This window comes from Rhinopithecus bieti, unplaced genomic scaffold (genome assembly GCF_001698545.2).
Source record: "Rhinopithecus bieti isolate Rb0 unplaced genomic scaffold, ASM169854v2 scaffold_13900, whole genome shotgun sequence".
Classification (NCBI taxonomy): domain Eukaryota; kingdom Metazoa; phylum Chordata; class Mammalia; order Primates; family Cercopithecidae; genus Rhinopithecus; species Rhinopithecus bieti.
In genome coordinates, this window is record NW_016808376.1 from 1816615 (window position 1) to 1822946 (window position 6332).

The window sequence follows — 6332 nt, forward strand, 5'->3', positions numbered from 1 at the left end:
CAAAGTGCTGGGATTACAGGCTTGAGCCACCGCGCCCGGCCACTTCCCATACTTTTAAACATTTTGTGACTCCCAATTATCTCTATTAAATCTCTCCCTGCTTCAAAAATAGAAATGTCCTCCTGGGTGCGAACTCATTTCTCTGTTATTCACCTGCCTTTTCATGTCATACACTCTGCTTCATTTAAAAAAAAAACAAAAAAGAATCTAATTTCATCAAAGATAGACTTCATTTATCTGATTCTTAAACTTTTAAAAGTTATTTCTTTTTTTCATTTTAATCTTGTACTTTTATGAATTTTTGGGGTATTTTATTATAAACTTTTTATTTTTTACTTTAAATTCTGGGGTACATGTGCAGAATGTGCAGGTTTGTTACATAGGTATACATGTGCCATGGTGGTTTGCTGCATCCATCAACCTGTCATCTAGGTTTTAAACCCTGCACGCATTAGGTGTTTTTCCTAATGCTCTCCCTCTCCTTCCCCTGCACCCCCCAACAGACCCCAGTGTGTGATGTTCCCCTCCCTGTGTCCATGTGTTCTCATTGTTCAACTCCCACTTAAGTGGTGTTTGGTTTTCTGTTCCTGTGTTAGTTTGCTGAGAATGTGTTAGTTTGCTGAGAATGATGGTTTCCAGTTTCATCCATGTCCCTACAAAGGGCATGGACTCATCCTTTTTTACGGCTGCATAGTATTCCATCATGTGTATGTGCCACATTTTCTTTATCCAGTCTATCATTGGTAGGCATTTGGGTTGATTCCAAGTCTTTGCTATTGTAAATAGTGCTGCAATAGACATACGTGTGCATGTGTTTATAGTAGAATGATTTATAATCCTTTGGGTATATACCCACTAATGGGATTGCTGGGTCAGATGGTATTTCTGGTTCTAGATGCTTGAGGAATTGCCACACTATCTTCCACAGCGGTTGAATTAATTTTCCCTCCCACCAACAGTGTAAAAGCATTCCTATTTCTTTTAGCAATGATTTATTTATTCAAGGAATAACTGAATACCACGTTTAAGCCAATTCAGGGTGCATATAAAAAGGTGTTAAACGCTTCAAGCACTTATCGTATTCAAGCACTTATCTGTCTCATAAGGAATAAATAGTTAAAGTAGTCATTCAAGTAACAGTTTCAATAAATATCAAACATATGGAAAATAGGGAAGTCAGTATATTCAATATGACACAGAGAGGACATTGCAGGGTGCAGGGAAGACTCAAACTGGACCCTTGATAAAAGTGCTTTGGGGAAAGTTAGAGAGAAGGAGGGGCAAGAGAAAGATGGAAAAGAATATACTTGCAAAGCCTTGGAACTAGAAATAATGGTAGCAACTTAGAAGCAGTAAGAATGAGATGGAATGAAATGTAAATGATAAATCAGTTAGATTTATGAGCACAAGATTACTAGTGGCCTCAGAAACCAGGCCAACCTCATTTTATAAGAAATGGGAGTGGAGAATTATCAATCAGAGAAGATGGCACGATTACACTGTATTTTAAGACAACCAGTTTAGCCTTTGATTTAGCTGGCATGAATGCCACGAACCTCCAAGTTACCAGTTGAATTTAAAAGGGATTAAGCTCTATGGCCAAGGGAGGCTCATTATTAGTAAGGCGGTGACACGTACCCGGAATGCCAAGGGTACAATTATAGAAAATAAAATGTGCGATAGGAAGGTGAGCAAAAGCAGACCAAAACACTGACATTTGTCTTTGTCAAATGATGTATCCAGAAAGTCCATAGAACTTCAGGGATTGGAGTCTGAGAGCTTTCATACTTTTGTTCTTGATTTCATAGTAGGAACTAAAATGCTGGTTGTTGTGATACAGTCTTTTAAACATGAGTAGCTCTATCTCTATTTCTTCTGCCTTTAAAGATTCTTAGTCAGTCTCTATGAAATCTATCATTGTCCATACCATATTTACCAGCACAAAAGATTAAGGTACAGACAGTCTAAGCTACAACCCTGTTAAGACTCAGATAGAAATTAAAAGTAGAAAGGGATATATCAAAGATACATCACAGTTCTGAGCCTAGATAAGAATGAAAGAAAAATTCAGATTGGAGCTACCAGTTCACTGATGAATAAGGTCATCTAGTTTTAAACATGTTGACTTGGAGATTTTTTGACAACAGAAAACCTTTCAAAAACTATTTTTTAAAATTTATTTTAAGTGACACATTATAATTGAGTGACACATATTTTTTAAAATTAAATTTTTAAGTGACACATAATTGAACATTTTATGGGGTATGCTTTGAGGTTTTAACACATATATGTTGTGTAATATAATATCAGGTAGTTAGCGTCACCTCATGCATTTATCATTTCTTTGCCGTGAGAACACTCAAAAGCTCTCTTCTGGCTATTTTGTAATATATATTACCTTACTGTTAACAATAGACACCTCCTGTGCAATAGAACACCAAATCACCCTATTACTCCTAATTGTAACTTATACCCATTAACCAGCCTCTCCCCGTTCTTCCCTCCCCAGTGTCTGGTAACCACAGCTCTATTCCCTCTTCCATTTTATGAACGTGTTTTTATTTTACCTTAGATTCCCCATATAAGTGAGATTATGCAGTATTTATCATTCAATGTCTGTTTTTTTCATTTCATATGACGTCCTCCTGGTCCATCCATGTTGTTGCACATTAGATGCTTTTATTCTTTTTTATGGCTGAATAGTTTTTCATTGCATATATATACTACATTATTAAAAATCCTTTCATCTGCTGTGGGCCACTTTGATTCTACATCTTGGCTATTGTAAATGGTGTTGTAATAAACATAGAAGTATAGATATCTCTTTGATATGTTGTTTTCATTTTTTTGGATTTGTACCCAGGAATGGGATTGCTGGATTATATGGTAGTTCTATTTCTAATTTCTTTTTTAAGAGACAGGGTCTCACCCTGTTGCCCAGGCTAAAGTGCAGTAATATGATCATAGCTCACTATAACCTCAAACTCCTGGGCTCAAGTTATCTTCCCACCTCAGGCTCCCAAGTATTACAGTTGAGAATACAAGCACACACCACTATACCTGGCTAATTATTCTTATTATTATCATTATTATTTTTGTAGAGACAGGGTCTTGTTTTATATTTATTCTTCCAAATTTTTTAATTTTTTTGTAGAGACAGGGTCTTCTTATATTGCCCAGGCTTGTCTCGAACTCTTGGCCTCAAGTGATCCTCTCACCTCAGCTTTCCAAGGTGCTGGGATGACAGGAGGGAGCCACCATGCCCTGTCCTGTTTCTAATTTGTTGAGGAATTTTCATGTTTTTCAAAATTGCTCTATTAATTTCCAATCCCACCAAAAGTGTGTAACTGTTCCCTTCTCTACACATCCTTGCCAGCACTTGTATTCTTTTGTCTTTTTGATAGCAGCCATTCTAACTGGAGTGAGATGTTTTGTCATTTTGGTTTTGGTTTTGATTTTCCTGATGATTAGTAATGTTAAGCAGTTTAAAAATACACCTGGCAGCCATTTGCATGTCTTCTTTGGAGAAACATCTATTAAGGCCTTTTGCCCATTTTTAAATCAGGCTTTCTTTTTTGCTAAGTTTCTTATGTGTTCTGGAGACATATCTATATATTTATTTTGAGACAGTGTCTTGTTCTCTCACTCAGGCTGTAGTGTAGTGATGCAATCATAACTTACTGCAGCCTCAAACTCCTGGTCTCAAGCAATCCTCCTGTCTGAGCATTTCCAGTAGCTGGGACTACAGGTGCTTGCTGCTGTGTTCAGTGATTTTTCAATCTTCATTTTTTGTAGAGATGCAGTCCTGATTTGTTGTCTGAACTGGTCTCGAACTCCCGGACTCAAACAATCCTCCAATCACAGCCTCCCAAAGTGCTGAGATTATAGGTGTAAGCCACTGCACCCAGCCTCTAAGTTTTTAATACTTGTTCATTACATATTTTGAGCTTGGTTGGTTATAGTATCTTTGTTGCTGTTGTTGATTATTTGTAAATTATATCAAACCAAAATTTAATTTATTTGCTGTCTGGCAACTCACAATACTTTACTACTTCAGAAGTTTTTGTTATTTCCCTCACCTCGTCCTTTCATATTATGAACTCTTTCCTCGCCGGGACCCAATTATTGGGAGCAATCATAAACAGAGTCCTAGAATTAGAAGAAAGAAATGAATTTTAGTGTACGATGGTGTCATGGAACCAGGAATAAAAACATGTAGCCTCCTATTCACAATACATGCATACCTGTACACGTATATCCATGTGTGCATGCATGACTATATATAAACCCATGCATATATATGTACCTCTCATATATACATATGCATATAGGGGTGTTTTTATTTGTGTGTGTGTATAGGTAGGTAGGTAGGTAGGTAGGCAGATAGAGAGATGGATGGATGAATGGGTGGTGAGGAGGCTTTATGTCAATGTTCCTATTTCTAAATCAACTAATCTAAAATAGTGTGCATTTCAGAAAGAGCCTAAGTGATTTGCAGGGACGCAGAGTAATAAGATTAGATCACAGTCTCAATTCTGCTACTGACTGCTATCCAGTGCTTTTTCAACTGGACAAAGAATTCTGAGAAGCTGTCTGATCAGACCTGTTGGGAGACACAATATGCCCCTTGAGGGTTTTTCACTAGAATAAATTTTAATAGAAAATTCATTTAACCAGAAATCTGCATCCCAGTATAGACATGAAGTCAAATATCTAAACTTTATGGAGGAAGAGCCCCCACTCTCACTTCTACACTAGCAAAGAAACTTCTGCATGAAAACAGGAGACTCCAGTTCAGGATGCTTTGTTTTGTAGAAGAATATCACGTCTATAATTTATCTTGATCTCAGTTGTGAAACAGGTTTGGGGTTTCTCGTGTATTGTTTCCCCTTTTCTTCTTCCACTTTTGCTTTCACTTCCATATTTTTGGTTACTTTGGCATTTGCTAAGAGTGAATCACTTAGGCTGTTTCTCAAACACATGCTATTTTAGATTAGATGATTTAGTAACAGGAATATTGACATAAAGTCTTCCTATCCATCTATCTTTCCGTGTATGTATGTATCTATCTGTCTATATATGTGTGCGTGTATGTATCATCTACCTTTGTATCTATACAAACACACACATATATATATAAAAACACAATTATGTGCACATTTAATGGATGTCTCTATGATCATAGGAGAAGCTGTGATATTCATGTCAAACCCACTGTTTGCCATACTGGGGTGATTCATCAAAGTGTCAAAATAACGCAGGGAGAAATAAAAACACAGCCTGCGTAAGCTGGTAGCTCTAAACATCAAATTTCCACCCAACCCCCAACCCCTACCCAGAGAAAACTTCAAAAGCATTTTGCTTAAGATGGTTCCCCCCGCCCCATTCAGGCGGTGTACTCTTAATGACACCATATTGATTTTGTAATGTTTAATTCAAAAGATGGTCAGGCTAGTACATAATCTTGTGTCGAATAAGACAGGGTCATTTATATGGCAACACACCAGATGAAATGTTAAAGTACCAACTGACTAACAAGTACATAATTCAAGCCAAATCACATTAGGAGTGTCTGTGTAGACTTAAAAAAAAAAAAAAAGCATCCCAAGGGATGGTGGTGCCGGTCTCCCTGGAAATCAAAGTTACACAAATGATATGGAGTTCTTACAACTGGGATTAAGAACTGACCCACTGTAGGAATTCACTCTTGCCTCCTGACCAGTGGTAGAGACTACCCTCCCATACTTTCTGGTTCTGTAATAGTCAATGTTTAAATTTGGAAATGGCAACAATAATTAGCCTGTATCATAGGCTAATTCTGAGTATTCATGACACAGTACACAAAGTCTTTAGCACGCTGCCTGACATATTACAACATTTAATAGATGACTTTCATTCTTCTTCTCCCTTATTCATTCAACAGATAATTACTGAGTGTTTACTTACTGCTAGGTGCTGGGTGCCAGGCAAACAATAGATAAAGTTCATGTTCTAGGTGAGAAAAGGGCAGGGGCAATAAACAAGGCTATTTATATGTATAAATATATACATACATAAATTATATATGAATTATAAATCACATATAGTTATACATAAATTATAAATCATAACTATAATTATACATAAAACATAGGTATAATTATACATACATATACTTATATATTATGTAATATAGTACACATATATAATTATATATACATATAAGTATACATATGTAATTGGTATAATATACATACATATTATATATTATATATGTTATATATTATATATGTATAACAAATATATGTATTATATGTATAATATATAATATGTATTTATATATAATATACAAT